The following is a 14594-nucleotide window of genomic DNA, read 5'->3' on the forward strand; positions in this document are numbered from 1 at the left end:
GGTTGCAGGTTTGATCCCTGGCCTCCATCAGTGGGTTAAGAATTCAAGGCGTTGCCTTGAGCTGTGGTGTAGGACACAGACACAGCTTGGATTCTGCATTGCTGTGGCTGTGGCTCTGGCAGGCAGCTGTAGCTCCAATTGGACCCCTAGCCTGGGAACCTCCATATGCCACGGGTGTGGTCCTAAAAGCAAAAAAAAAAAGGACTACTGAGTACAAACCCAGTTTCCAACCTATTATACTCCGGCATACACGGGGCTCCAGCTGCCCAAGACCCTTTGAGCTTCTCCCACACCACCCCATGTAATATTCCAGTCAGCAAATACCCTGTTCACCACCAGATATGCTTTAGTATTAAGGTCAAAATTTTGCAACAGTCCTGTTATATATGAAGAGAAGGGTAAGTAATTCTTATTGTAGCTCACACATTCCAGGGCCCACGTCAAGCTGCTCTACATGTAAAGCCTCATTTAATCTTCATTCTGTGACCTAGCATGTATTCACTACATTTTTTTTTTCTTTTTTTGTCTTTGTAGGGCCGTACCTGTGGCATATGGAGGTTCCCAGGCTGGGGTTGAATCAGAGCTATAGCCACTGGCCTACACCACAGCCACAGCAACATGGGATCTGAGCCACATCTGCGACCTACACCACAGGTCACAGCAACAATGGATCCTCAACCCACTGAGTGAGGGCAGGGATGGAACCTGCATCCTTATGGATGCTAGTCAGATTTGTTTCTACTGAGCCACGACGGGAAATCCTATTCACTACATTTTTTTTTTAAGGTGTGAAAACTAAAAAACCATAGGTTGAAAAATCAGGATTTGAATTCCAGGCAGTCTGACTTCAAAGACCAATTTCCTTTCCAAAAAAGAGGCTATACTTAATTATGTGGGTAACCATCCCAACATACATACTTATTTGCAGAAGAGTTTAGCCTGGGTAGTCTAGAACTACATAACCAAATTCTCAAACAGGGACAAGAGAGCATCCTTTGAAACCAAAGTGAAATGACTTCTGAAGGAAAAATAAAAATTAAAAAACATTGAGTGTGTAGCTACTGTATGCACCATACATACCTTCTGTCACCTTCTCAGGACCCTGTGATGTGGAAGGAATATCATATGCTTTCCAGATCCCTATTTACCAATCTCATGCTCTCTGGTAATAGTTTTATCCAAGTTTAAAAACATATACTTAAACACATGCAGAAGGAGCTTGGGCTGGTGGAGTAACCCTTAAACAGCAGGCACCTAACAGGTGCTACAACACCCTGATGTAAGCAGACTGCTTCCCAAAACAAACAAACAAGTCCCAGCCACATTATGGAGCATGATGACTGCCAAAGCTGCCTGGGAATCTCTGTTCAAAACGGAATTCAAGCGGCAATCACCGCCTGCTGGGTGCTGATTCAAAACACTGCTTCCATGGCAGCACCTGATTTCCTTCTGCAATTTCTCCTTGGGAAGAAGTTCTTTTGTGGCACAGTTTTCTGACAAGGGGGGCTGGTTTTCCTGGTGCTTTGAGACACTTGGTGACAAGTCATCAAAAACTTGAAAGCACCAGACCACTCCTTTCAACAAGAAGTGATCAGATGTGCCAACTCTGAAGTCAGACTGAGTTAGCGCTACAACAGCACCTCCGAGGCCACGCTCCAGGGGAAGCGTTCCCCCTGGAGTGCGCCCCAGGAACCACTAGTCTCCCACCCCGCCTGCTCCAGCACCTGAAGCACCTGGGGCAGTCATGTGACTGTGTCAGCTCTCTGTGGGAACTGGGTCTGCTCCAAGTTTCATAGACAAGGCTACTCCTGTCTGCAGGGGCAGATTTAACAGCTACAGATCTAGAAGGCTGAAAATCCTATCTAAATGAGGTCAACTATACCAAACACAGAGTGGACAGAAGTCAAACTGGCAAGATTTGGGGAACAGCAAGAAGCATCCTCCTGAGAGAGAGTAAAATGTCTGGGCCTGGCACGTTGTAAGCTCCTGGAAAAGGCAGCGATGCTTCCCTATTCATTCACTTAAACACTAATCATAAAAACAATTACATGCCTCATGAAAACTACTGTTCTAAATGATATGAAGGATACAGAGAACCAAGATCCAAACCTCAAGCAGCTAATTAATTAAGCATCACTACAACATGCAAACACAGGACAGAAATCACTAGGTGCCATAAGAGAAGGCAAAGGACCTTGGGAGCTAAGTGCAGAATTGTCTAGCAGAGGAAATGAAACAAGCCTCTGATGGAGGCAGTGAAAAAAAAAAAAAAAGCTGTATTTTAGGAAGATTTCTGGAATAATGGCTACCATGTATTAGTCACTCATCAAGTTAAGGGTGATTTAACTATATTTCACATTGAATATCCAGACTTATTGTGCCACGAAGGCATTAGGTCCATTTTATAGATGAGGAAACTGAAGCTCAGAAATTAAATTACTATCCAAGGGTCACACAACACATGTCAGGGCTAACATTCACACAGACCTCTATGATTCCAAACCCAGGTTATTTCCAGGATGCTGTATATACAATCTTTAGAATGAAAAGCATGTTGACTTAATTCAACTATTTGACATGCAATTCCAACAGATTTTAACAGGCATTTCTATTTCCGGTCTTGTAAGAATTCCTAAGTGGTTAAACTCATTCATCACTTCCTGACAGCGCTATCTGCTTGTCCCCACTAACTCAATTACTCCTTTCTACTAAAGACCATGATTACATTAATTTAATTAAGTCAGAGTTTATACTTTTCATGAGATGGAAATACATCCTAAAGGAGCCAAATAATCAAAATAGCAAATATGAGAAGATAAATATAATTTGTCCTGTTTGAACATACAATAAGGAAAAGTTTAACCCAACATGGATCTTCCTGGAACAGATGAGAAAGACCAGAGGCAGAGAAACCAGTTATATATGAGGCCACTGTCATCACTTATATGTATGACAAAATGAGCCAAGTGTAGGAACAGATGAAAAGAGGAAGAGATGAATCCAACAAGGTATTTATCTGTGAAAGAAACAATAAGACTATAATAAATACTCTGCCATATGGAGGAACAAACACAAAATAAAAGGGTCAGCTTGCATAAAAGACTTGTGAAGTCAAGATGTACATTCCCGAAACATCTAAAGAAAATATATAATGTATTAATCATGTTCAATCACCATCGAATGGGGCGGTGGGGGGGAGGGGTGTAAATTGATCACTGATCTTACTGCCCTGAGAGCCAGAGAGGATCATGATGACCACAGAAGGAAGGAAAAGCTATCAAGTTCAAGCACAGACCTACCGTCCCACAGAATGGTAACTCGAGGTAACGAGCAGAAGACTCAAAGAACTTCAGAACCAGATGGTTCTGAGAGATCATGCATCTATGTGTTAGACTTCATTTTTTAGAGAAGTTTGAGGTTCACAGTAAAATTGAGGGGAAGGTAGAGATTTCTCATATACCCCCTGCCCCACACATGCGTACCCTTCCCATCAACATCCCTCACCAGAGTGGCACATTTTGTTACCGTAGATGAGCATACGCTGTCCTGGGTCTGTTTCACTGATTTGGAAGCTACAGGCCAGTGTACTGGAGTCCCCTACCCAAAGTCACATGGCCAGATGCTGCCAGAGCGAGGATCGAAATGCCTGGGTCCCAATTCTGAATCCTTTCCAGATAAACCACAGTGCACTCGGTGAAGCAAACACGGCCAAGTACAGATTCTGGACATTGACTCTGCAGGACGTCTAATTTCGCTTGACCTGTAAAAGTACAACTGTCGGCACCCAAATGATTTAACTTTCTTTCAGAAGCAGAGAGAACTCCGCTTTTCTCTGAGGCGTCTTCCATACTGTTAGCACCAACACCTACTGCCTGGACTCTACATAAGAACCACTAAATCCCACAGCTTCTCTATTTAATGTAATGACTAGTTTAATACTACAATCAATGTAGTATTAAATACACTACAATATTGGGAGTATTAAATATTGGGAGTATTAATAATGATTCCCGACAAACATTATTCATCTGCAGACTGAAATTGTGACTTTTTCTTCCTGGAGCCAGATCCATGAGGTGGTTGCACTGATTAAATACCTGCACTACATCTTTGCCTTGATTTCCCACAGTATTTTTAAATGATTATCCAAAGGACAGCAATAAGCACAATGTTGACGGGTTCATCACTTGAAACAGGGCATCTGCATATCCCAAAGATGAGCCAGGTCTGCTTTCCTTGGCAAGAGGAAAGCTTCGTGTTTTCCCAGTGACCTTTCAAAGTCTGATGAACACAAGTTTCTTAAGGGCAGGGCCTCCCAAATTTTGTAGCCCTCGTCCCTTTCGCAAAGTCAACAGAGTGCTGAGCCCACAGTAGGTACGCTATGTGTATGTGTTGAATGGAAGGGTTTGAGATTATGATAATGATCATGTTCTGGGGAGTCAAAATTTTTTTAAAAAGGAAAATAAACTCTGATTACAGAGATACAAGACCAAAATAAGTTTCTCGTTTCTTCTTTGGAAAACTACCAGAAGCATTTAAGTTTCTCCCTAAATAAGGAAGAAAAAATAATAATAATCTTCCCCCAAATACCAAAATATACAAAGCTAGGGATACTTTGTCAAACACAAATATAAAGAAGGTTGTCCCCATCCTGCCAGAGTCTACAATACAAACTTAACAGTCTCCAAGGAAATATGAATAGGTTCTTTTTTTCATCAGAAAATTAACTACATTACTCTTTTTGCTGGACAATATCACATCTTTTGGCATTGGGGAGATCTTTAGGGTCTGTCCCTTCCAGGATTTGAGACCATGGAGAAGATACTCTTGGGTCAATTTCCAAAATCACCATGAAGAGCACTGTGTGGCTACATTTTTCCATTAGCCACTGGCAATACCTGATTAAATATGCTCTATTTCAGACACACTGCACTTTTCATATACATACATCTACTCAACTGCCTTACACTTTTTCCAGTATGCCTCACAATACGCTTTATACATTCCATGACATATTTTGACCAGAAAATAAAAGGCTAAATTCTCCCCAGATGTGCTTACAGAAGCTTTGTTGAACAAATATTTAAAGAATGACATATGAAGATATTAACATAAAGGTAAAAGTGACAGGATTTGTCAAAAAAAAAAAATATATATATATATATGGTTGTCCCTCAGTACCCAAGGGGGATTGGTTGCAGGGGTTTCGTGGATACCAAAATCTTGTGATGCTCAAAAATCTTAAAGGAAATGGCACAGTACAGCCAGTGCTTCACAGGTGTGGAAGCTACAGATACAGAGGGCCAAGTGTATATAGCAATGGCTTACTGCAGGGTTCTGGATCTGCAGTGTTTATAACAGCTGGATGAGGAGCTTGTGAAAATGCAGATTCCTGGGCTCCTCCTCTACTAGGAATAGTTACGGCTAACAGTCGGCTCAGGAATCTCCATTTTTAACACGCATCTCAGGTAGTTCTGATTCAGGGCCAGAGGCCAGCCAAGCTCCGAGAAAGCTAATAATAAGGGAGGTAATACAGTGTTTTGGAATAAAACAGCAGAGAGCCCAAATCTCAAGTCCAGTACTGTCTCTAATCAGCCCTGTGACCACAGGTTTAACTTCCTCATGTGTCCCTTTACTAGTCTGTAATACAAGGGCGTTAGACTGATAGCTAAGATGCCTTCCTGCTATGAAACTCTGACATGATTAAAAAAAAAAAAAGTAGTTTTATAAATATGGACACTATTTATTTTCCTAGAAAACAGTGTTTGACATATTCCTAAGTAATGTTTATTCAAGGATCTCTACATCATGGATAAAAAGTCTATAAACCTTAAACATGCCAGACACCCAGTTCAATGCCAAATGTTAGATAGACACTGAATGAAATTTCACACACACACACACACACACTCACAAACACATACTTATACACACACACCCCTACCTTGAGGCTGTGGGGTAGGAGTTGTGTCCACTAGGTGTTCAGCTGAAAACCTTATCTGAATCAGGATTACAAGAGCAGTTAATTTGGATATTTTTACCAGACATTAAAAGACCACAATCTTAATTTTTAATTTTTTTTTTTTTTTTTTTTTTTTTTTTTTTTTTTTTTTTTTTTGTCTTTTGTCTTTTTTTGTCTTTTGTTGTTGTTGTTGTTGCTATTTCTTGGGCCGCTCCCGCGGCATATGGAGGTTCCCAGGCTAGGGGTTGAATCGGAGCTGTAGCCACCAGCCTACACCAGAGCCACAGCAACGCAGGATCCGAGCCGCGTCTGCAACCTACACCACAGCTCACGGCAACGCCGGATCGTTAACCCACTGAGCAAGGGCAGGGATCGAACCCGCGACCTCATGGTTCCTAGTCGGATTCGTTAACCACTGCGCCACGACGGGAACTCCCAAAAGACCACAATCTTGACATTATTAACTACACTCCGTAAGAACCAAAGCACCAGTTAAGTGGCACCTTTTTAGGAAGTAATTACCAGAGGCTGCTCTTATCTCAAACTTTGCTCTAGGGGAGGGAAGGCCTGACTCTACAAAGAGAGTCAGAAGTTGCAGCCTGGAGTGTCTCAACATTTTAAAAAATCTGTATAGTTTGCTGGAGTAGAGATGAAACATTTATCCTTCTCATGCAACCACTTTGGTTTCCAGGGAACTGACTGTTAATGGCTGAGGCAGGCGGAAGAGAAGTAATCCACAGACACACACACAACACACACCAAAGTTAACTGAAAAAATTTCAAAGTGCCTTTTTATGCCTTTAACTCAAAGATGAACACATTTCAAGGTGACCCAATCCTCCAGTGACAGGCAGTGTTTTAAAAGGGCCAGCGCTCTCCACTTAAACAATTTCTAGTGACAGACTAAATCGCATCCTCCAGGGCTCTCTCCACTGTCTCATTTACTAGTCTTTCTTTCCTGGCAGAGGCATTCCGTTTCAAATGAGTGCTTGAAGTTCATCTTCCCTCCTAACAATTAAAATCCACAGAGCTTAGATGCTTTAGGAAAAAAAAAAAATGTCTTTTTAACTTGGTGGGCACCATGGAGGACTTGTAATTATTTAATTATACAACAAACCCAAATGACTACTTTATAGTTCTTTTCTATTTACCAAAACAGCATCGAAATAATAAAACACAGCCTCATCACTCATGCTTATAAGCAACCGGTAAAAGATTTCTAAGGTAAAAATCAAAGCTTGAGTTCAGGAAAGGATGCCCAGTTTAAAATCTAAAAGCATAAATAGTCATTATATTGACTGTGAATTTCATACACAGAATATGAAGGATTTTGTTCTTCTTTCTTCACTAAAATACTATTCTTAGCCATTATAAAATGAGAAGATTACATGAGAAACTCTGAAAATTGAGTTCCTATAGTTAATGAAATATATCAGGCTGTTTTGGGTCAGTCCTTCGATAAAAACTACTCCTTGTCAAAAACATCCATCCTAAAAAAACCTCCCCCGGTCTATCTGTAAGTTCCTTTGCACCTTTCTAATCTGATTACTTCTGTGTGGTCACTTGTATTATTCTCAAATGAATTACATGATAGTCTCCCTTAGTTCACTGTGAACTCCAGGAGAGCAGAGACCAGGCTATGCTCACTTTGGTACTGCAGCCATTACCATGAGCAACAAGTAACCAGTGCCAGGAACAGCAGGCACTCTACTTCTGTTTTGGTTTTTAACATGTGTAAATTCATAACACATAAAATAAATTTTACAAATGTATTCTGGTTCCCTTATCCTCCTGAACAATCATCCTAACCTGTCCCCATCCTCAGGGAGGGGTAAGGAAGTCATTTAAGCCAGGTTGGGAGGGAGAGCCACTATGGCTCAGGGTTGGGTATGGGAGCTCAACAAGCAAGGAGTGGCTCTCATACACCAGCTACACCAGAGTCCTATCACAACACAGAGAGTGTCTGCAGGACAGGGCAGCCAGACATGGGATTCAAGGAAAAGGAGGTTATGAACATGGAATGATAGGTAGCCTGGCCCAGAGAGCCACAGACCTGCTGCGGGCAGGTGGAGCCCAAGCAGGATGAAGATGCCCAACTCAGGCTGTCAGAACCTAAGAGAGCCAAGAAGAATGTCCTCTGGGAGTGGAGTGTGTAGAGCCCAGCATGTACAGAGTTTCAAATACGCAAAGGAAGAAAAAGGGAATAAATCCATGGTGCTGGACTATAATTGAGGGCTCAATATGAACCCATGGGTTTCACTCTATAGAGAGATATAGACAATTACAGAAGTGTGTGTGTGTGTGTGTGTGTGTGTACAGAGTACATACATTCTCTAGCTCTACCAAGTGGGGGGCTTAGGAGCAGAGACACTCCAGTCACCATGAGCACAACTATTGCTCAGATAGTGGATTCTAAATACCATCTTCCACTGAAAGAAGCATTCCTTGGAGAAAGAGCCCACTCCAGTGCTGGGGCAAGGAAAGTGTAAAATAAGCCTAGAAATGCTTTGTTAAGCCATGAAAAAATGAAGCACTTCAAAAATAATGGGGCATGTCAAAAAGAGAGAGAGGCCAGGCTGCAGAGAGCTTCCCTTAGCAAAATCTGAAAAAATTTGAATATTAAATAATAATAGTAACAATTATAACCTATTGAGGAAAAAGAGGAAACTTCAGATGCGTTAATCTAAGCAAACATATATAAATTGAAAGTCTGCAGGGAAACAAAGTACTTAAATAGTTTCAAAGTACCACCCCACAAAATACATGGGAATTACAAGTTAAAAAGTAACTTTTCAGTGGCCAAGACTAAGAGACAGCACCTACATCAAATGATCAAAATGAATGAGACAAATCAATATCATACACTAGAACGCAATGGGAAGAACATAGCTCCATTTCTGTGAAATTCCTGCCAAAGATACATCACCTAAATCTAACCATGAAAAAGCACTGCAAACAGAAACAGAGGAGCATTCTATAAAATAACTGGCCCTTATGCGCAAAAGTCAATGAGAAATTCTTCCAGACATATGATTCAGAAATGGATCTTTTTGAAATTAAAAAAAAAAAAAACATTATTTGGGGAGTTCCCGTCATAGCGCAGTGGTTAACAAATCCGACTAGGAACGATAAGGTTGCGGGTTCGGTCCCTGCCCTTGCTCAGTGGGTTAAGGATCCGGCGTTGCCGTGAGCTGTGGTGTAGCTTGCAGACGCAGCTCGGATCCCGTGTTGCTGTGGCTCTGGCGTAAGCTGGTAGCTACAGCTCTGATTCGACCCCTAGCCTGGGAACCTCCATATGCTGCGGGAGCGGCCCAAGAAATAGCAAAAAGACAAAAGAAAAAAAAAAAAAAAAAAAAAAAAAAAAACATTATTTGAACAATTGGCTAAATGTGACTGAAGTTCAGGGACTGGATAGTAATAACGTATCCATGTTAAAGCTCCCACTTTGAGGACTGCAGTGTTGTTGTAGCTTTTGAGGAAATAGTAAACTGTCATTACGCTTAAATAATCAACTATCCAGCAGCAGTGATGCATTATGTCAATGGTTTTCCTCAAGTGGTTCAAAGGAAAAATTTCTTTCCACTGCACTTACTACTTTCCTAAAAGTTTGAGATTGCTTTAAGGATGGGGGTGGGGGGAGTGTAGCAAAAAATCTTTTGTTATTTTGGTTTATGATCAATACAGGTTTCCCCCGCTATCCGAAAGTAGAGTGTTCCTAGAAAAACCTTTCATGAATTGAACTGGCATAAAGCATAAAGAGTATAAAGAGTATAACCACTTTCCGAAAGTTCTCATTACACCATCTCGCTTTTACGGAAGACCTACATTAGTACAGGTAATGGCATTTTTCATAAAAGCAAAAATCCTTTCAGATTTCTTTCGGTGAGCAAAAACAGGTATAAATGTGTATCTTCTGTAAGTGAAGTGGTGACTTGCCTTTTCTTATACTATAGACAGAGTGCCCAGGTCAGCACCAAAAGACAAACCTCCCAGGTCTGAATTCTGCTTCTGCCACATTAGCTTTGCCTAACTGGCTTTTGGCAAGTTACTCTCTGCACCTCAGTTTGCACATCTGTACAACAGCAATCATAATAAAATCTTCACATGGCTATTGTGAAGACCGAATGAGATAATGCAAAAAGCATTCAGCACAATGCCTGGCACTTAGCTAAAACTCTATGTAAACCACCACCACTCTACCCAGCATGCAGGCACAGTATCTGGCACACAGCAAATGTCAAATAATCATCGTGCAAGCAACCTGCACTTCGCCTATCTTTAAGATTCCATTCAAAAAAAAATATTTTTTTTAATTTTCTAAGGTAACTTTGCAGTGGAAAATCATCATCACCAAAATCAGAAGCACTCTACGCCAAAGTTATGCTTTAGCAAAAGAGGCAAAAATGGGCTCCTTAATGAGCGAGGCCAAGGATCAAACCCGAAACCTCAAGGTTACTAGTCGGATTTGTTTCCGCTGTGCCAAAACAGGAACTCCCCTAAACCAATCTCTTTTTACAGCAACAGGAAATTCATAGAAATGCCCCTATCCTGTCCCAGTTAAAAATCAGTCTTCAGTGAGTTTCTGTTTTTCAGATATCTTTGAAAATTTCCTTTCTGTACCCAAGAGCTTACATGGAGCAAAGTCTTAGAAGTCACCCCTATTTCCTCCAAAGAAAATCACATTTGAAAGGAAGCCACACTGCCAACATCCTTCCTATGCCTCTTTCGATCCCTTTAAAGATAGAACAAAACTCAATTTTAATGATATTCAGAAAAGAAGGAGGAGGTAGAGCACTTCACAGCACCTGTCCTCACACGAGGGCCCAGGTGGATGCCCCAGCTCCCCCAAGTAAGGAGCAGTAGTTCTAAATTTACTCCTTTATTGAACAGATATGTTTCAGAGTCTTCGGTGTGCCAGACACTATATTTAGTGCCTGGGACACATCAATGAACAAAAGAAAGATCACTGCCCTGCTGCACCTACATTTTAGGGAAAAATTAAGAGGCATCTAGCAGAATAAAGAAGAGAACTTCATCAGTCCACTTTCACAGAATGCAAAGGGCCAGAAGCACTCCATAGCACCTTAAAGATCCGTAGGCCAGTGGTTCTCAAGCCTGGGTGCACTTCAGAACCACTTCGGAACCTCCCAGAATGCCAGGCCCCACCCCCCTAAGCTTCTAATTCATTAAGATCTCAATGTGGCCTGAGAATCTGCATTTCTAGTCAGTTGTCATCTAGTGTTAATGCTGTGCAGCAGCCCTGGACCACACTCTGAGAACCACCGATCTAGTTCAAAGAAAGCAAGAAGCCTGGCCAAAGCTGCAGACCACTCAACACCAGGTCCAGATATAGCATTCTTCTTCCTTCTTTTTTTTATAATAGACTTTTTTTTTTTTAACTGGCCATGCCTGAAGCATGCAGAAGTTCTGGGGCCATGGATCTAACCCGTGCCACAACAGTGACAACGAGAGATCCTTAACCTGCAGAGTTACCAGGGCATGCCCTCTTTTTCCTTCTCATTCCAAACTGGTCAAGCCTTTTCCCCACAAGAACAGAGCTGTCCATCTACCCACTTAAGGCAAACACTGCTCAAAGAAAAAGAGGTTTTCAGCTTTATGTTCAAGTTGGAAAAAATCAGAAATGAATGTTTTAAGCAGAAAATGTCTTAGGCAGACAGCACTGATCACTAAGCACTGACATAAAAATGAACATTAGAAGGTATGTAGTTTCTCATGTCCAAATTTAACCATAGAAAAAATGTTTTCCTTGATGGGTATTATCATGAGGGTCAGGTTCAGTCTAAAATGAACCTACCACTTTTTTAGAAAAAGTATTTTAACTAATAATATACACATACACCACAATATAAGTGATTAGATCAATAATAATTTTAGGTTTTTTTGTGCCAATGGTATTTTCTAAAATTTTTACAACATGAATTCCTTCACAATAAGAAAGGGAGTAGGAGTTCCTGTCATGGCTCAGCAGTAATGTACCCGACTAGTATCCATGAAGACTCAGGTTCGATCCTTGGCCTCACTCAGTGGGTTAAGGATCTGGCGTTGCTGTGAGCTATGGTGTAGGTGGCAGACATGGCTTAGATCTGGCCTTGCCTTGGCTGTGATGTAGGCCAAGAGCTACAGCTCTGATTCTACCCCTAGCCTGGGAACCTCCATATGCTGTGGGTGCAGCCCTAAAAAGATTAAAAAAAAAAAAAGGAAGGGAAGAGAAATTCATTTCCAAGGGGGGGAAGAGAATAAATTAAGAGTTCGGGATTAAAATATACACACTACTATATATAAAACAGATCATCAACAAGGACCTACTGTAGAGCACAGGGAAACCTACTTAATATCTTATAATAACTTATAATGGAAGAGAATGTAAATATATTTATATATTTATATATGTGTATAAATGAATCAATTTTTTTTTTTTTTTTTTTTGGTATTTTGTCTTTTCTAGGGCCACACCCGCAGCGTATGTTGGTTCCCAGGCTAGGGGTCTCATCGGAGCTGTAGCTGCTGGCCTATGCCAGAGCCACAGCAACTCAGGATACGAGCTGTGTCTGCGACCTACACCACAGCTCACAGCAACGCCGGATCCTTAACCCACTGAGCAAGGCCAGGGATCGAAGCCACAACCTCATGATTCCTAGTCAGATTCGTTAACCACTGAGCCACTACGGGAACTCCTGAATCACTTTAAATCACTTTACTATATACCTGAAACTAACACAACATTGTAAATCAATTATATTTCAATAAAACATTTAAAAAACATTTTTTAAAGTTAACAGTATTTATTTTAAAAGTCTTGTAATTAGAAAACTCTGTTAAAGGTATCAACTGATATACTGCATAAATGAATAATGATTTCTTCCTTAGTACATAAATATTTCAAATAACTTATACCAGCATTTTTAGCTAAACCTCTGTCTGGATTAATGATTAATACCAGTGAAAGAAAAACACTGTTGGGAGTTCCCATTGTGGCTCAGCAGAAACGAATCCGACTAGTATCCATGAGGATGAGGGTTCGATCCCTGGCCTTGCTCAGTGGGTTGGGGAGCAAGGTGTTGCTGTGAGCTACAGCAGGTTGCAGTAGGCTCGGATTCCGAGTTGCTGCGGCTGTGGTACAGGCCAGCAGCTGTAGCTCCGATTCGATCCCTAGCCTGGGAACTTCCATATACCGTGGGTGTGGCCCTAAAAAGCAACAACAACAAAAAACCCACTCTTGAAATACATCTGATTTCATTTAAACAAAGAAGATAAAACAAAAATATGACCATTTAAATAGCTGTATAAAAATTACATTTACTATTATTTTATATAGCAACTGGCTTTTGTCTATACTATTACTTTTCAACAAATGAATGGATGTGATTCTAATTCTTGCAAATTAAAAAAGTAAAAATGTTATATGCCAATTAAATCTCAGTAAGAAAAAGAAGGCAAAAGGTTTAATTGTATTTCTTGAAAGAAAAACAAACTTCTAAGTGTGGGGGAAGTAACAGTGCATCACATGGTGTACAAAGTCACACTGCCATACCCTGAAGATACCAAGATGACTAAGACCCATAGCCCATCTCTCTGCCCCATCCATCCTCTTTCTGGATCTTCCAATCTAGGGAACTCCTTTATTACTAAAGTCCACATTCCAAAATTAGAACTAGAGTTTAAAATATAATCTCACTGCTAAAGGGCAGTGAGTAAAGGAGAATCAATTTGGTGAGGAAATCGCCTACCTTTATAAAAACAAGCGTTTATCATTCAACAAAGTTCTGGACCATCTCATGAAGTCTAGACTATTTAATTAGTACAGTCACTTTTAAAGAAGAAAGAAAAAAGTACCTTTACATGTTACATGTTATAGCTAATTTTCTCCAAATTGGTCCCTAAAAACAGAACTCTCCTTATAATAGTATTCTATATTTACTTAATACAATGTAAGTACCTGGTAAGTATATAATGTACTCACTATATTAGCAAGTATATAATAGTTTACTAGGTACTCACTCCAAACCACTTTATGAGGTAAGTGCTACTATTATGACCATTTATAAATAAAGAAATTTAAGCATAGATTGATTAAGTTATATCCCAAAGTCACACAGCTAAACTAAAGGTCCAAGATACAGACATGCAAACTCTAATACTTAAACTGAGATCCTTAACCTTTGGCTATGTCATGGTTTTGCTATGTTTGAATTACAAATTTTTCATTTTTTGAGGAAATCAGAACTAATTTTCTTGCCAGAAATATTTGATATCAATGAAATGAAAAAATGGTGAAATAATCCAAGCACTTCTACAAATCTTTGTACCTCTAAAATCACACACAATTTATGCTGTTAATATAGCCTAGACACCTGAGAACTTTTCCAACAGCACATCCACTCTGATACAGCTGTGATAACAATTAACTATAGAAACAGAGCATTAAATCGCACTATTAGGAGTGTGGAAGGGAGGCTTTCATTTGGTTTGTCTGGGGATCTTGGGGATTTGCGCTTTCTTGTTTTGTTTTGTTGTTTGCAACCACGGAGCTAGAAGATGAACTGAGTTGGAACAAGTAAGTCCAAACCTTTCCTATTCCTTAAGCAAAGAAATTTAAACTTTAGAAGCCAAG

General features: G+C 40.4%; 1 protein-coding gene across 22 annotated transcripts in view; it reads right to left on the reverse strand.

The window, feature by feature from the left end:
- Window positions 1-14594, reverse strand: part of DERA (deoxyribose-phosphate aldolase) — a 328684-nt gene that overhangs the window by 313799 nt on the left and 291 nt on the right. The gene's annotated exons all lie outside the window — the stretch shown is intronic.

The sequence above is a fragment of the Sus scrofa genome, chromosome 5 (genome assembly GCF_054392235.1).
Source record: "Sus scrofa isolate SSC_HxYL_T2T_F1_AM1 chromosome 5, Sscrofa_HxYL_maternal_Yorkshire_Landrace_v2.0, whole genome shotgun sequence".
Lineage (NCBI taxonomy): Eukaryota > Metazoa > Chordata > Mammalia > Artiodactyla > Suidae > Sus > Sus scrofa.